This window comes from Parambassis ranga, chromosome 5 (assembly GCF_900634625.1).
Source record: "Parambassis ranga chromosome 5, fParRan2.1, whole genome shotgun sequence".
NCBI classification, from domain to species: domain Eukaryota; kingdom Metazoa; phylum Chordata; class Actinopteri; family Ambassidae; genus Parambassis; species Parambassis ranga.
Window position 1 is genome coordinate 29,268,053 of NC_041026.1, and position 15,923 is coordinate 29,283,975.

The 15,923-nt window shown below is 38.8% G+C and overlaps 23 non-coding genes across 23 annotated transcripts; all 23 read right to left on the reverse strand.

Annotated features, from left to right (window-relative positions):
- Nucleotides 1-70: 70 nt before the first annotated feature.
- LOC114436921 (U5 spliceosomal RNA) lies at nucleotides 71-185 on the reverse strand. Its single transcript, XR_003670809.1, has one exon. It is a non-coding gene; the product is annotated as a U5 spliceosomal RNA (small nuclear RNA).
- Nucleotides 186-824: 639 nt separating this feature from the next.
- On the reverse strand, nucleotides 825-938 carry LOC114436856 (U5 spliceosomal RNA). Its single transcript, XR_003670747.1, has one exon. It is a non-coding gene; the product is annotated as a U5 spliceosomal RNA (small nuclear RNA).
- Nucleotides 939-1,468: 530 nt separating this feature from the next.
- Nucleotides 1,469-1,581, reverse strand: LOC114436966 (U5 spliceosomal RNA). The gene has a single exon (XR_003670851.1). It is a non-coding gene; the product is annotated as a U5 spliceosomal RNA (small nuclear RNA).
- Nucleotides 1,582-2,222: 641 nt separating this feature from the next.
- On the reverse strand, nucleotides 2,223-2,336 carry LOC114436857 (U5 spliceosomal RNA). The gene has a single exon (XR_003670748.1). It is a non-coding gene; the product is annotated as a U5 spliceosomal RNA (small nuclear RNA).
- Nucleotides 2,337-2,865: 529 nt separating this feature from the next.
- Nucleotides 2,866-2,978, reverse strand: LOC114436879 (U5 spliceosomal RNA). The gene has a single exon (XR_003670768.1). It is a non-coding gene; the product is annotated as a U5 spliceosomal RNA (small nuclear RNA).
- A 530-nt stretch (nucleotides 2,979-3,508) lies between these two features.
- Nucleotides 3,509-3,621, reverse strand: LOC114436880 (U5 spliceosomal RNA). The gene has a single exon (XR_003670769.1). It is a non-coding gene; the product is annotated as a U5 spliceosomal RNA (small nuclear RNA).
- Nucleotides 3,622-4,262: 641 nt separating this feature from the next.
- On the reverse strand, nucleotides 4,263-4,376 carry LOC114436904 (U5 spliceosomal RNA). The gene has a single exon (XR_003670793.1). It is a non-coding gene; the product is annotated as a U5 spliceosomal RNA (small nuclear RNA).
- Nucleotides 4,377-5,016: 640 nt separating this feature from the next.
- LOC114436858 (U5 spliceosomal RNA) lies at nucleotides 5,017-5,130 on the reverse strand. The gene has a single exon (XR_003670749.1). It is a non-coding gene; the product is annotated as a U5 spliceosomal RNA (small nuclear RNA).
- A 529-nt stretch (nucleotides 5,131-5,659) lies between these two features.
- LOC114436967 (U5 spliceosomal RNA) lies at nucleotides 5,660-5,772 on the reverse strand. Its single transcript, XR_003670852.1, has one exon. It is a non-coding gene; the product is annotated as a U5 spliceosomal RNA (small nuclear RNA).
- Nucleotides 5,773-6,412: 640 nt separating this feature from the next.
- LOC114436861 (U5 spliceosomal RNA) lies at nucleotides 6,413-6,526 on the reverse strand. Its single transcript, XR_003670750.1, has one exon. It is a non-coding gene; the product is annotated as a U5 spliceosomal RNA (small nuclear RNA).
- Nucleotides 6,527-7,051: 525 nt separating this feature from the next.
- Nucleotides 7,052-7,166, reverse strand: LOC114436909 (U5 spliceosomal RNA). The gene has a single exon (XR_003670797.1). It is a non-coding gene; the product is annotated as a U5 spliceosomal RNA (small nuclear RNA).
- Nucleotides 7,167-7,805: 639 nt separating this feature from the next.
- Nucleotides 7,806-7,919, reverse strand: LOC114436863 (U5 spliceosomal RNA). Its single transcript, XR_003670752.1, has one exon. It is a non-coding gene; the product is annotated as a U5 spliceosomal RNA (small nuclear RNA).
- Nucleotides 7,920-8,444: 525 nt separating this feature from the next.
- LOC114436894 (U5 spliceosomal RNA) lies at nucleotides 8,445-8,557 on the reverse strand. The gene has a single exon (XR_003670783.1). It is a non-coding gene; the product is annotated as a U5 spliceosomal RNA (small nuclear RNA).
- A 640-nt stretch (nucleotides 8,558-9,197) lies between these two features.
- LOC114436864 (U5 spliceosomal RNA) lies at nucleotides 9,198-9,311 on the reverse strand. Its single transcript, XR_003670753.1, has one exon. It is a non-coding gene; the product is annotated as a U5 spliceosomal RNA (small nuclear RNA).
- Nucleotides 9,312-9,836: 525 nt separating this feature from the next.
- LOC114436896 (U5 spliceosomal RNA) lies at nucleotides 9,837-9,949 on the reverse strand. Its single transcript, XR_003670785.1, has one exon. It is a non-coding gene; the product is annotated as a U5 spliceosomal RNA (small nuclear RNA).
- Nucleotides 9,950-10,589: 640 nt separating this feature from the next.
- LOC114436865 (U5 spliceosomal RNA) lies at nucleotides 10,590-10,703 on the reverse strand. Its single transcript, XR_003670754.1, has one exon. It is a non-coding gene; the product is annotated as a U5 spliceosomal RNA (small nuclear RNA).
- Nucleotides 10,704-11,228: 525 nt separating this feature from the next.
- Nucleotides 11,229-11,341, reverse strand: LOC114436897 (U5 spliceosomal RNA). Its single transcript, XR_003670786.1, has one exon. It is a non-coding gene; the product is annotated as a U5 spliceosomal RNA (small nuclear RNA).
- A 640-nt stretch (nucleotides 11,342-11,981) lies between these two features.
- Nucleotides 11,982-12,095, reverse strand: LOC114436866 (U5 spliceosomal RNA). Its single transcript, XR_003670755.1, has one exon. It is a non-coding gene; the product is annotated as a U5 spliceosomal RNA (small nuclear RNA).
- Nucleotides 12,096-12,624: 529 nt separating this feature from the next.
- LOC114436968 (U5 spliceosomal RNA) lies at nucleotides 12,625-12,737 on the reverse strand. The gene has a single exon (XR_003670853.1). It is a non-coding gene; the product is annotated as a U5 spliceosomal RNA (small nuclear RNA).
- Nucleotides 12,738-13,377: 640 nt separating this feature from the next.
- On the reverse strand, nucleotides 13,378-13,491 carry LOC114436867 (U5 spliceosomal RNA). The gene has a single exon (XR_003670756.1). It is a non-coding gene; the product is annotated as a U5 spliceosomal RNA (small nuclear RNA).
- Nucleotides 13,492-14,020: 529 nt separating this feature from the next.
- On the reverse strand, nucleotides 14,021-14,134 carry LOC114436907 (U5 spliceosomal RNA). The gene has a single exon (XR_003670795.1). It is a non-coding gene; the product is annotated as a U5 spliceosomal RNA (small nuclear RNA).
- A 529-nt stretch (nucleotides 14,135-14,663) lies between these two features.
- LOC114436910 (U5 spliceosomal RNA) lies at nucleotides 14,664-14,776 on the reverse strand. The gene has a single exon (XR_003670798.1). It is a non-coding gene; the product is annotated as a U5 spliceosomal RNA (small nuclear RNA).
- Nucleotides 14,777-15,306: 530 nt separating this feature from the next.
- Nucleotides 15,307-15,420, reverse strand: LOC114436862 (U5 spliceosomal RNA). The gene has a single exon (XR_003670751.1). It is a non-coding gene; the product is annotated as a U5 spliceosomal RNA (small nuclear RNA).
- Nucleotides 15,421-15,923: the final 503 nt, after the last annotated feature.

The window sequence follows — 15,923 nt, forward strand, 5'->3', positions numbered from 1 at the left end:
ATTACTGCAGGGCATATCGACATGTGCTCTGAAGACCAGTCATGTTCTGTTGTTCTTAAACCCATCAGAAACCCCACACAAATGCAGGGCATCAAAAATTCGAATAAACTCTTGTTGTTCCCTCACCACGGAAATCTTTAGTAAAAGGCGAAAGATTTATACGATATGAAGAGAAACAAGAGCGATATTGTTTCTGCTGCCATCAAGAGGTCTGCCATTTTGGAAACAAGTACCTCACCTATGGTTTAATGTGGGAGAAAATGTTCAAATGTGTGTTGTTTTCATTATTCATTCTATGAATGTGATACTTTACTGTGTTCATTGTAAATCTTTCACCACTAGATGTCACTAAAATGAAGGTTTGGATGAATGAACCCATACTCGGCCAACTGATGAAGTGCTTCGATACTGCTTCATTGCTTCATTTGCACATAACTAGTCATGGGCTAACCTCATCCAATCAGATTACTTTTAGCTGTCCTCACAGCAGCATAAAATATGCCCATATTTGCCAGCAGATCCTCTCAAATCAGTTATTGGTCTGAACCAAATTCTACACAACTGTGCTAAAAGAGTCAACATTTTCTAATTTACTACACACAGCCAGAGCAGCGTGCGCACCTTTAACAGCATGTTCAGATTACAGCTTTTAAGAGACTACAGAAAAGTCCACACAAATGCAGCTACTGAACAACATCTGTGCACATCAGCACAGTGTTCGCATGTTCAGCAGCAGGGACAATAAAATGACAGGTAGGACCTCTTTCTGTGATACTAGACTATAAAACAAACCAAGATCAACATTTTTCTTAAACCCATCAGAAACCCCACACAGATGCAGGGCATCAAAAATTGGAACAAACTCTTGTTGTTCCCCTCCACGGAAATCTTTAGTAAAAGGCGAAAGATTTATACGATATGAAGAGAAACAAGAGTGATATTGTTTCTGCTGCCATCAAGAGGTCGGCCATTTTGGAAACAAGTACCTCACCTATGGTTAGAAACAAATGTCCAAATGTGTTGATGCTTTTAAAAAAATCTAACGATACAGAATATTTTGTAATATAGAATATTCTAGTGAAAAGTATTAGATGACATTTTGTAATAACATTCTCACTTTACTGTGTTTTTATAACTTGAAAGTGATGAGACGAATCATCATCTCTGACAGGTTGTCTCCCAGTAAATTGAGTGTCCATGTAAATGCAATATATGGAACAGGCCTCTAACATTGCCTGGTTCCTCAAAGCACACTGATGGGTCTGAACCACAAACACACTGACTGAATCAGTGCTGAGATGGATCATGTGACCTGACAGAATCCAAAACAAATGCAAAGTAATCTTTGTGCAACATGACACAGTGTTCTCTCACCTACTGCAAATCCTCACAGATTGATTACTGCAGGGCATATCGACATGTGCTCTGAAGACCAGTCATGTTCTGTTTGTTCTTAAACCCATCAGAAACCCCACACAAATGCAGGGCATCAAAAATTGGAATAAACTCTTGTTGTTCCCCTCCACGGAAATCTTTAGTAAAAGGCGAAAGATTTATACGATATGAAGAGAAACAAGAGCGATATTGTTTCTGCTGCCATCAAGAGGTCTGCCATTTTGGAAACAAGTACCTCACCTATGGTTTAATGTGGGAGAAAATGTTCAAATGTGTGTTGTTTTCAGTATTCATTCTATGAATGTGATACTTTACTGTGTTCATTGTAAATCTTTCACCACTAGAATGTCACTAAAATGAAGTTTTGGATGAATGAACCCATACTCGGCCAACTGATGAAGTGCTTCGATACTGCTTCATTGCTTCATTTGCACATAACTAGTCATGGGCTAACCTCATCCAATCAGATTACTTTTAGCTGTCCTCACAGCAGCATAAAATATGCCCATATTTGCCAGCAGATCCTCTCAAATCAGTTATTGGTCTGAACCAAATTCTACACAACTGTGCTAAAAGAGTCAACATTTTCTAATTTACTACACACAGCCAGAGCAGCGTGCGCACCTTTAACAGCATGTTCAGATTACAGCTTTTAAGAGACTACAGAAAAGTCCACACAAATGCAGCTACTGAACAACATCTGTGCACATCAGCACAGTGTTCGCATGTTCAGCAGCAGGGACAATAAAATGACAGGTAGGACCTCTTTCTGTGATACTAGACTATAAAACAAACCAAGATCAACATTTTTCTTAAACCCATCAGAAACCCCACACAGATGCAGGGCATCAAAAATTGGAACAAACTCTTGTTGTTCCCCTCCACGGAAATCTTTAGTAAAAGGCGAAAGATTTATACGATATGAAGAGAAACAAGAGTGATATTGTTTCTGCTGCCATCAAGAGGTCGGCCATTTTGGAAACAAGTACCTCACCTATGGTTAGAAACAAATGTCCAAATGTGTTGATGCTTTTAAAAAAATCTAACGATACAGAATATTTTGTAATATAGAATATTCTAGTGAAAAGTATTAGATGACATTTTGTAATAACATTCTCACTTTACTGTGTTTTTATAACTTGAAAGTGATGAGACGAATCATCATCTCTGACAGGTTGTCTCCCAGTAAATTGAGTGTCCATGTAAATGCAATATATGGAACAGGCCTCTAATATTGCCTGGTTCCTCAAAGCACACTGATGGGTCTGAACCACAAACACACTGACTGAATCGTGCTGCGATGGATCATGTGACCTGACAGAATCCAAAACAAATGCAAAGTAATCTTTGTGCAACATGACACAGTGTTCTCTCACCTACTGCAAATCCTCACAGATTGATTACTGCAGGGCATATTGACATGTGCTCTGAAGACCAGTCATGTTCTGTTTGTTCTTAAACCCGTCAGAAACCCCACACAGATGCAGGGCATCAAAAATTGGAATAAACTCTTGTTGTTCCCCTCCACGGAAATCTTTAGTAAAAGGCGAAAGATTTATACGATATGAAGAGAAACAAGAGCGATATTGTTTCTGCTGCCATCAAGAGGTCGGCCATTTTGGAAACAAGTACCTCACCTATGGTTAGAAACAAATGTCCAAATGTGTTGATGCTTTTAAAAAAATCTAACGATACAGAATATTTTGTAATATAGAATATTCTAGTGAAAAGTATTAGATGACATTTTGTAATAACATTCTCACTTTACTGTGTTTTTATAACTTGAAAGTGATGAGACGAATCATCATCTCTGACAGGTTGTCTCCCAGTAAATTGAGTGTCCATGTAAATGCAATATATGGAACAGGCCTCTAATATTGCCTGGTTCCTCAAAGCACACTGATGGGTCTGAACCACAAACACACTGACTGAATCGTGCTGAGATGGATCATGTGACCTGACAGAATCCAAAACAAATGCAAAGTAATCTTTGTGCAACATGACACAGTGTTCTCTCACCTACTGCAAATCCTCACAGATTGATTACTGCAGGGCATATCGACATGTGCTCTAAAGACCAGTCATGTTCTGTTTGTTCTTAAACCCGTCAGAAACCCCACACAGATGCAGGGCATCAAAAATTGGAATAAACTCTTGTTGTTCCCCTCCACGGAAATCTTTAGTAAAAGGCGAAAGATTTATACGATATGAAGAGAAACAAGAGCGATATTGTTTCTGCTGCCATCAAGAGGTCTGCCATTTTGGAAACAAGTACCTCACCTATGGTTTAATGTGGGAGAAAATGTTCAAATGTGTGTTGTTTTCATTATTCATTCTATGAATGTGATACTTTACTGTGTTCATTGTAAATCTTTCACCACTAGAAGTCACTAAAATGAAGTTTTGGATGAATGAACCCATACTCGGCCAACTGATGAAGTGCTTCGATACTGCTTCATTGCTTCATTTGCACATAACTAGTCATGGGCTAACCTCATCCAATCAGATTACTTTTAGCTGTCCTCACAGCAGCATAAAATATGCCCATATTTGCCAGCAGATCCTCTCAAATCAGTTATTGGTCTGAACCAAATTCTACACAACTGTGCTAAAAGAGTCAACATTTTCTAATTTACTACACACAGCCAGAGCAGCGTGCGCACCTTTAACAGCATGTTCAGATTACAGCTTTTAAGAGACTACAGAAAAGTCCACACAAATGCAGCTACTGAACAACATCTGTGCACATCAGCACAGTGTTCGCATGTTCAGCAGCAGGGACAAAAAAAATGACAGGTAGAACCTCTTTCTGTGATACTAGACTATAAAAAAAACCAAGATCAACATTTTTCTTAAACCCATCAGAAACCCCACACAGATGCAGGGCATCAAAAATTGGAACAAACTCTTGTTGTTCCCCTCCACGGAAATCTTTAGTAAAAGGCGAAAGATTTATACGACATGAAGAGAAACAAGAGTGATGTTGTTTCTGCTGCCATCAAGAGGTCGGCCATTTTGGAAACAAGTACCTCACCTATGGTTTAATGTGGGAGAAAATGTTCAAATGTGTGTTGTTTTCATTATTCATTCTATGAATGTGATACTTTACTGTGTTCATTGTAAATCTTTCACCACTAGATGTCACTAAAATGAAGGTTTGGATGAATGAACCCATACTCGGCCAACTGATGAAGTGGCTTCGATACTGCTTCATTGCTTCATTTGCACATAACTAGTCATGGGCTAACCTCATCCAATCAGATTACTTTTAGCTGTCCTCACAGCAGCATAAAATATGCCCATATTTGCCAGCAGATCCTCTCAAATCAGTTATTGGTCTGAACCAAATTCTACACAACTGTGCTAAAAGAGTCAACATTTTCTAATTTACTACACACAGCCAGAGCAGCGTGCGCACCTTTAACAGCATGTTCAGATTACAGCTTTTAAGAGACTACAGAAAAGTCCACACAAATGCAGCTACTGAACAACATCTGTGCACATCAGCACAGTGTTCGCATGTTCAGCAGCAGGGACAATAAAATGACAGGTAGGACCTCTTTCTGTGATACTAGACTATAAAACAAACCAAGATCAACATTTTTCTTAAACCCATCAGAAACCCCACACAGATGCAGGGCATCAAAAATTGGAACAAACTCTTGTTGTTCCCCTCCACGGAAATCTTTAGTAAAAGGCGAAAGATTTATACGATATGAAGAGAAACAAGAGTGATATTGTTTCTGCTGCCATCAAGAGGTCGGCCATTTTGGAAACAAGTACCTCACCTATGGTTAGAAACAAATGTCCAAATGTGTTGATGCTTTTAAAAAAATCTAACGATACAGAATATTTTGTAATATAGAATATTCTAGTGAAAAGTATTAGATGACATTTTGTAATAACATTCTCACTTTACTGTGTTTTTATAACTTGAAAGTGATGAGACGAATCATCATCTCTGACAGGTTGTCTCCCAGTAAATTGAGTGTCCATGTAAATGCAATATATGGAACAGGCCTCTAACATTGCCTGGTTCCTCAAAGCACACTGATGGAACTGAACCCCAAACACACTGACTGAATCGTGCTGAGATGGATCATGTGACCTGACAGAATCCAAAACAAATGCAAAGTAATCTTTGTGCAACATGACACAGTGTTCTCTCACCTACTGCAAATCCTCACAGATTGATTACTGCAGGGCATATCGACATGTGCTCTGAAGACCAGTCATGTTCTGTTTGTTCTTAAACCCATCAGAAACCCCACACAAATGCAGGGCATCAAAAATTGGAATAAACTCTTGTTGTTCCCCTCCACGGAAATCTTTAGTAAAAGGCGAAAGATTTATACGATATGAAGAGAAACAAGAGCGATATTGTTTCTGCTGCCATCAAGAGGTCTGCCATTTTGGAAACAAGTACCTCACCTATGGTTTAATGTGGGAGAAAATGTTCAAATGTGTGTTGTTTTCAGTATTCATTCTATGAATGTGATACTTTACTGTGTTCATTGTAAATCTTTCACCACTAGAAGTCACTAAAATGAAGTTTTGGATGAATGAACCCATACTCGGCCAACTGATGAAGTGCTTCGATACTGCTTCATTGCTTCATTTGCACATAACTAGTCATGGGCTAACCTCATCCAATCAGATTACTTTTAGCTGTCCTCACAGCAGCATAAAATATGCCCATATTTGCCAGCAGATCCTCTCAAATCAGTTATTGGTCTGAACCAAATTCTACACAACTGTGCTAAAAGAGTCAACATTTTCTAATTTACTACACACAGCCAGAGCAGCGTGCGCACCTTTAACAGCATGTTCAGATTACAGCTTTTAAGAGACTACAGAAAAGTCCACACAAATGCAGCTACTGAACAACATCTGTGCACATCAGCACAGTGTTCGCATGTTCAGCAGCAGGGACAATAAAATGACAGGTAGGACCTCTTTCTGTGATACTAGACTATAAAACAAACCAAGATCAACATTTTTCTTAAACCCATCAGAAACCCCACACAGATGCAGGGCATCAAAAATTGGAACAAACTCTTGTTGTTCCCCTCCACGGAAATCTTTAGTAAAAGGCGAAAGATTTATACGATATGAAGAGAAACAAGAGTGATATTGTTTCTGCTGCCATCAAGAGGTCGGCCATTTTGGAAACAAGTACCTCACCTATGGTTAGAAACAAATGTCCAAATGTGTTGATGCTTTTAAAAAAATCTAACGATACAGAATATTTTGTAATATAGAATATTCTAGTGAAAAGTATTAGATGACATTTTGTAATAACATTCTCACTTTACTGTGTTTTTATAACTTGAAAGTGATGAGACGAATCATCATCTCTGACAGGTTGTCTCCCAGTAAATTGAGTGTCCATGTAAATGCAATATATGGAACAGGCCTCTAACATTGCCTGGTTCCTCAAAGCACACTGATGGGTCTGAACCACAAACACACTGACTGAATCCAGCTGCGATGGATCATGTGACCTGACAGAATCCAAAACAAATGCAAAGTAATCTTTGTGCAACATGACACAGTGTTCTCTCACCTACTGCAAATCCTCACAGATTGATTACTGCAGGGCATATTGACATGTGCTCTGAAGACCAGTCATGTTCTGTTCTTAAACCCATCAGAAACCCCACACAAATGCAGGGCATCAAAAATTGGAATAAACTCTTGTTGTTCCCTCACCACGGAAATCTTTAGTAAAAGGCGAAAGATTTATACGATATGAAGAGAAACAAGAGCGATATTGTTTCTGCTGCCATCAAGAGGTCTGCCATTTTGGAAACAAGTACCTCACCTATGGTTTAATGTGGGAGAAAATGTTCAAATGTGTGTTGTTTTCATTATTCATTCTATGAATGTGATACTTTACTGTGTTCATTGTAAATCTTTCACCACTAGATGTCACTAAAATGAAGGTTTGGATGAATGAACCCATACTCGGCCAACTGATGAAGTGGTTCGATACTGCTTCATTGCTTCATTTGCACATAACTAGTCATGGGCTAACCTCATCCAATCAGATTACTTTTAGCTGTCCTCACAGCAGCATAAAATATGCCCATATTTGCCAGCAGATCCTCTCAAATCAGTTATTGGTCTGAACCAAATTCTACACAACTGTGCTAAAAGAGTCAACATTTTCTAATTTACTACACACAGCCAGAGCAGCGTGCGCACCTTTAACAGCATGTTCAGATTACAGCTTTTAAGAGACTACAGAAAAGTCCACACAAATGCAGCTACTGAACAACATCTGTGCACATCAGCACAGTGTTCGCATGTTCAGCAGCAGGGACAATAAAATGACAGGTAGGACCTCTTTCTGTGATACTAGACTATAAAACAAACCAAGATCAACATTTTTCTTAAACCCATCAGAAACCCCACACAGATGCAGGGCATCAAAAATTGGAACAAACTCTTGTTGTTCCCCTCCACGGAAATCTTTAGTAAAAGGCGAAAGATTTATACGATATGAAGAGAAACAAGAGTGATATTGTTTCTGCTGCCATCAAGAGGTCGGCCATTTTGGAAACAAGTACCTCACCTATGGTTAGAAACAAATGTCCAAATGTGTTGATGCTTTTAAAAAAATCTAACGATACAGAATATTTTGTAATATAGAATATTCTAGTGAAAAGTATTAGATGACATTTTGTAATAACATTCTCACTTTACTGTGTTTTTATAACTTGAAAGTGATGAGACGAATCATCATCTCTGACAGGTTGTCTCCCAGTAAATTGAGTGTCCATGTAAATGCAATATATGGAACAGGCCTCTAACATTGCCTGGTTCCTCAAAGCACACTGATGGGTCTGAACCACAAACACACTGACTGAATCCAGCTGCGATGGATCATGTGACCTGACAGAATCCAAAACAAATGCAAAGTAATCTTTGTGCAACATGACACAGTGTTCTCTCACCTGCTGCAAATCCTCACAGATTGATTACTGCAGGGCATATTGACATGTGCTCTGAAGACCAGTCATGTTCTGTTCTTAAACCCATCAGAAACCCCACACAAATGCAGGGCATCAAAAATTGGAATAAACTCTTGTTGTTCCTCACCACGGAAATCTTTAGTAAAAGGCGAAAGATTTATACGATATGAAGAGAAACAAGAGCGATATTGTTTCTGCTGCCATCAAGAGGTCTGCCATTTTGGAAACAAGTACCTCACCTATGGTTTAATGTGGGAGAAAATGTTCAAATGTGTGTTGTTTTCATTATTCATTCTATGAATGTGATACTTTACTGTGTTCATTGTAAATCTTTCACCACTAGATGTCACTAAAATGAAGGTTTGGATGAATGAACCCATACTCGGCCAACTGATGAAGTGGTTCGATACTGCTTCATTGCTTCATTTGCACATAACTAGTCATGGGCTAACCTCATCCAATCAGATTACTTTTAGCTGTCCTCACAGCAGCATAAAATATGCCCATATTTGCCAGCAGATCCTCTCAAATCAGTTATTGGTCTGAACCAAATTCTACACAACTGTGCTAAAAGAGTCAACATTTTCTAATTTACTACACACAGCCAGAGCAGCGTGCGCACCTTTAACAGCATGTTCAGATTACAGCTTTTAAGAGACTACAGAAAAGTCCACACAAATGCAGCTACTGAACAACATCTGTGCACATCAGCACAGTGTTCGCATGTTCAGCAGCAGGGACAAAAAAATGACAGGTAGGACCTCTTTCTGTGATACTAGACTATAAAAAAAACCAAGATCAACATTTTTCTTAAACCCATCAGAAACCCCACACAGATGCAGGGCATCAAAAATTGGAACAAACTCTTGTTGTTCCCCTCCACGGAAATCTTTAGTAAAAGGCGAAAGATTTATACGATATGAAGAGAAACAAGAGTGATATTGTTTCTGCTGCTATCAAGAGGTCGGCCATTTTGGAAACAAGTACCTCACCTATGGTTAGAAACAAATGTCCAAATGTGTTGATGCTTTTAAAAAAATCTAACGATACAGAATATTTTGTAATATAGAATATTCTAGTGAAAAGTATTAGATGACATTTTGTAATAACATTCTCACTTTACTGTGTTTTTATAACTTGAAAGTGATGAGACGAATCATCATCTCTGACAGGTTGTCTCCCAGTAAATTGAGTGTCCATGTAAATGCAATATATGGAACAGGCCTCTAACATTGCCTGGTTCCTCAAAGCACACTGATGGGTCTGAACCACAAACACACTGACTGAATCCAGCTGCGATGGATCATGTGACCTGACAGAATCCAAAACAAATGCAAAGTAATCTTTGTGCAACATGACACAGTGTTCTCTCACCTGCTGCAAATCCTCACAGATTGATTACTGCAGGGCATATTGACATGTGCTCTGAAGACCAGTCATGTTCTGTTCTTAAACCCATCAGAAACCCCACACAAATGCAGGGCATCAAAAATTGGAATAAACTCTTGTTGTTCCTCACCACGGAAATCTTTAGTAAAAGGCGAAAGATTTATACGATATGAAGAGAAACAAGAGCGATATTGTTTCTGCTGCCATCAAGAGGTCTGCCATTTTGGAAACAAGTACCTCACCTATGGTTTAATGTGGGAGAAAATGTTCAAATGTGTGTTGTTTTCATTATTCATTCTATGAATGTGATACTTTACTGTGTTCATTGTAAATCTTTCACCACTAGATGTCACTAAAATGAAGGTTTGGATGAATGAACCCATACTCGGCCAACTGATGAAGTGGTTCGATACTGCTTCATTGCTTCATTTGCACATAACTAGTCATGGGCTAACCTCATCCAATCAGATTACTTTTAGCTGTCCTCACAGCAGCATAAAATATGCCCATATTTGCCAGCAGATCCTCTCAAATCAGTTATTGGTCTGAACCAAATTCTACACAACTGTGCTAAAAGAGTCAACATTTTCTAATTTACTACACACAGCCAGAGCAGCGTGCGCACCTTTAACAGCATGTTCAGATTACAGCTTTTAAGAGACTACAGAAAAGTCCACACAAATGCAGCTACTGAACAACATCTGTGCACATCAGCACAGTGTTCGCATGTTCAGCAGCAGGGACAATAAAATGACAGGTAGGACCTCTTTCTGTGATACTAGACTATAAAACAAACCAAGATCAACATTTTTCTTAAACCCATCAGAAACCCCACACAGATGCAGGGCATCAAAAATTGGAACAAACTCTTGTTGTTCCCCTCCACGGAAATCTTTAGTAAAAGGCGAAAGATTTATACGATATGAAGAGAAACAAGAGTGATATTGTTTCTGCTGCCATCAAGAGGTCGGCCATTTTGGAAACAAGTACCTCACCTATGGTTAGAAACAAATGTCCAAATGTGTTGATGCTTTTAAAAAAATCTAACGATACAGAATATTTTGTAATATAGAATATTCTAGTGAAAAGTATTAGATGACATTTTGTAATAACATTCTCACTTTACTGTGTTTTTATAACTTGAAAGCGATGAGACGAATCATCATCTCTGACAGGTTGTCTCCCAGTAAATTGAGTGTCCATGTAAATGCAATATATGGAACAGGCCTCTAATATTGCCTGGTTCCTCAAAGCACACTGATGGGTCTGAACCACAAACACACTGACTGAATCCAGCTGCGATGGATCATGTGACCTGACAGAATCCAAAACAAATGCAAAGTAATCTTTGTGCAACATGACACAGTGTTCTCTCACCTGCTGCAAATCCTCACAGATTGATTACTGCAGGGCATATTGACATGTGCTCTGAAGACCAGTCATGTTCTGTTCTTAAACCCATCAGAAACCCCACACAAATGCAGGGCATCAAAAATTGGAACAAACTCTTGTTGTTCCCCTCCACGGAAATCTTTAGTAAAAGGCGAAAGATTTATACGATATGAAGAGAAACAAGAGCGATGTTGTTTCTGCTGCCATCAAGAGGTCTGCCATTTTGGAAACAAGTACCTCACCTATGGTTTAATGTGGGAGAAAATGTTCAAATGTGTGTTGTTTTCATTATTCATTCTATGAATGTGATACTTTACTGTGTTCATTGTAAATCTTTCACCACTAGATGTCACTAAAATGAAGGTTTGGATGAATGAACCCATACTCGGCCAACTGATGAAGTGGTTCGATACTGCTTCATTGCTTCATTTGCACATAACTAGTCATGGGCTAACCTCATCCAATCAGATTACTTTTAGCTGTCCTCACAGCAGCATAAAATATGCCCATATTTGCCAGCAGATCCTCTCAAATCAGTTATTGGTCTGAACCAAATTCTACACAACTGTGCTAAAAGAGTCAACATTTTCTAATTTACTACACACAGCCAGAGCAGCGTGCGCACCTTTAACAGCATGTTCAGATTACAGCTTTTAAGAGACTACAGAAAAGTCCACACAAATGCAGCTACTGAACAACATCTGTGCACATCAGCACAGTGTTCGCATGTTCAGCAGCAGGGACAATAAAATGACAGGTAGGACCTCTTTCTGTGATACTAGACTATAAAACAAACCAAGATCAACATTTTTCTTAAACCCATCAGAAACCCCACACAGATGCAGGGCATCAAAAATTGGAACAAACTCTTGTTGTTCCCCTCCACGGAAATCTTTAGTAAAAGGCGAAAGATTTATACGATATGAAGAGAAACAAGAGTGATATTGTTTCTGCTGCCATCAAGAGGTCGGCCATTTTGGAAACAAGTACCTCACCTATGGTTAGAAACAAATGTCCAAATGTGTTGATGCTTTTAAAAAAATCTAACGATACAGAATATTTTGTAATATAGAATATTCTAGTGAAAAGTATTAGATGACATTTTGTAATAACATTCTCACTTTACTGTGTTTTTATAACTTGAAAGTGATGAGACGAATCATCATCTCTGACAGGTTGTCTCCCAGTAAATTGAGTGTCCATGTAAATGCAATATATGGAACAGGCCTCTAATATTGCCTGGTTCCTCAAAGCACACTGATGGGTCTGAACCACAAACACACTGACTGAATCGTGCTGAGATGGATCATGTGACCTGACAGAATCCAAAACAAATGCAAAGTAATCTTTGTGCAACATGACACAGTGTTCTCTCACCTACTGCAAATCCTCACAGATTGATTACTGCAGGGCATATCGACATGTGCTCTGAAGACCAGTCATGTTCTGTTTGTTCTTAAAACCATCAGAAACCCCACACAAATGCAGGGCATCAAAAATTGGAATAAACTCTTGTTGTTCCCCTCCACGGAAATCTTTAGTAAAAGGCGAAAGATTTATACGATATGAAGAGAAACAAGAGCGATATTGTTTCTGCTGCCATCAAGAGGTCTGCCATTTTGGAAACAAGTACCTCACCTATGGTTTAATGTGGGAGAAAATGTTCAAATGTGTGTTGTTTTCAGTATTCATTCTATGAATGTGATACTTTACTGTGTTCATTGTAAATCTTTCACCACTAGAAGTCACTAAAATGAAGTTTTGGATGAATGAACCCATACTCGGCCAACTGATGAAGTGCTTCGATACTGCTTCATTGCTTCATTTGCACATAACTAGTCATGGGCTAACCTCATCCAATCAGATTACTTTTAGCTGTCCTCACAGCAGCATAAAATATGCCCATATTTGCCAGCAGATCCTCTCAAATCAGTTATTGGTCTGAACCAAATTCTACACAACTGTGCTAAAAGAGTCAACATTTTCTAATTTACTACACACAGCCAGAGCAGCGTGCGCACCTTTAACAGCATGTTCAGATTACAGCTTTTAAGAGACTACAGAAAAGTCCACACAAATGCAGCTACTGAACAACATCTGTGCACATCAGCACAGTGTTCGCATGTTCAGCAGCAGGGACAATAAAATGACAGGTAGGACCTCTTTCTGTGATACTAGACTATAAAACAAACCAAGATCAACATTTTTCTTAAACCCATCAGAAACCCCACACAGATGCAGGGCATCAAAAATTGGAACAAACTCTTGTTGTTCCCCTCCACGGAAATCTTTAGTAAAAGGCGAAAGATTTATACGATATGAAGAGAAACAAGAGTGATATTGTTTCTGCTGCCATCAAGAGGTCGGCCATTTTGGAAACAAGTACCTCACCTATGGTTAGAAACAAATGTCCAAATGTGTTGATGCTTTTAAAAAAATCTAACGATACAGAATATTTTGTAATATAGAATATTCTAGTGAAAAGTATTAGATGACATTTTGTAATAACATTCTCACTTTACTGTGTTTTTATAACTTGAAAGTGATGAGACGAATCATCATCTCTGACAGGTTGTCTCCCAGTAAATTGAGTGTCCATGTAAATGCAATATATGGAACAGGCCTCTAATATTGCCTGGTTCCTCAAAGCACACTGATGGGTCTGAACCACAAACACACTGACTGAATCGTGCTGCGATGGATCATGTGACCTGACAGAATCCAAAACAAATGCAAAGTAATCTTTGTGCAACATGACACAGTGTTCTCTCACCTACTGCAAATCCTCACAGATTGATTACTGCAGGGCATATTGACATGTGCTCTGAAGACCAGTCATGTTCTGTTTGTTCTTAAACCCGTCAGAAACCCCACACAGATGCAGGGCATCAAAAATTGGAATAAACTCTTGTTGTTCCCCTCCACGGAAATCTTTAGTAAAAGGCGAAAGATTTATACGATATGAAGAGAAACAAGAGTGATATTGTTTCTGCTGCCATCAAGAGGTCGGCCATTTTGGAAACAAGTACCTCACCTATGGTTAGAAACAAATGTCCAAATGTGTTGATGCTTTTAAAAAAATCTAACGATACAGAATATTTTGTAATATAGAATATTCTAGTGAAAAGTATTAGATGACATTTTGTAATAACATTCTCACTTTACTGTGTTTTTATAACTTGAAAGTGATGAGACGAATCATCATCTCTGACAGGTTGTCTCCCAGTAAATTGAGTGTCCATGTAAATGCAATATATGGAAAAGGCCTCTAACATTGCCTGGTTCCTCAAAGCACACTGATGGGTCTGAACCACAAACACACTGACTGAATCGTGCTGAGATGGATCATGTGACCTGACAGAATCCAAAACAAATGCAAAGTAATCTTTGTGCAACATGACACAGTGTTCTCTCACCTACTGCAAATCCTCACAGATTGATTACTGCAGGGCATATCGACATGTGCTCTAAAGACCAGTCATGTTCTGTTTGTTCTTAAACCCATCAGAAACCCCACACAGATGCAGGGCATCAAAAATTGGAACAAACTCTTGTTGTTCCCCTCCACGGAAATCTTTAGTAAAAGGCGAAAGATTTATACGATATGAAGAGAAACAAGAGCGATATTGTTTCTGCTGCCATCAAGAGGTCGGCCATTTTGGAAACAAGTACCTCACCTATGGTTAGAAACAAATGTCCAAATGTGTTGATGCTTTTAAAAAAATCTAACGATACAGAATATTTTGTAATATAGAATATTCTAGTGAAAAGTATTAGATGACATTTTGTAATAACATTCTCACTTTACTGTGTTTTTATAACTTGAAAGTGATGAGACGAATCATCATCTCTGACAGGTTGTCTCCCAGTAAATTGAGTGTCCATGTAAATGCAATATATGGAACAGGCCTCTAATATTGCCTGGTTCCTCAAAGCACACTGATGGGTCTGAACCACAAACACACTGACTGAATCGTGCTGAGATGGATCATGTGACCTGCCAGAATCCAAAACAAATGCAAAGTAATCTTTGTGCAACATGACACAGTGTTCTCTCACCTACTGCAAATCCTCACAGATTGATTACTGCAGGGCATATCGACATGTGCTCTAAAGACCAGTCATGTTCTGTTTGTTCTTAAACCCGTCAGAAACCCCACACAGATGCAGGGCATCAAAAATTGGAATAAGCTCTTGTTGTTCCCCTCCACGGAAATCTTTAGTAAAAGGCGAAAGATTTATACGATATGAAGAGAAACAAGAGCGATATTGTTTCTGCTGCCATCAAGAGGTCTGCCATTTTGGAAACAAGTACCTCACCTATGGTTTAATGTGGGAGAAAATGTTCAAATGTGTGTTGTTTTCAGTATTCATTCTATGAATGTGATACTTTACTGTGTTCATTGTAAATCTTTCACCACTAGAAGTCACTAAAATGAAGTTTTGGATGAATGAACCCATACTCGGCCAACTGATGAAGTGCTTCGATACTGCTTCATTGCTTCATTTGCACATAACTAGTCATGGGCTAACCTCATCCAATCAGATTACTTTTAGCTGTCCTCACAGCAGCATAAAATATGCCCATATTTGCCAGCAGATCCTCTCAAATCAGTTATTGGTCTGAACCAAATTCTACACAACTGTGCTAAAAGAGTCAACATTTTCTAATTTACTACACACAGCCAGAGCAGCGTGCGCACCTTTAACAGCATGTTCAGATTACAGCTTTTAAGAGACTACAGAAAAGTCCACACAAATGCAGCTACT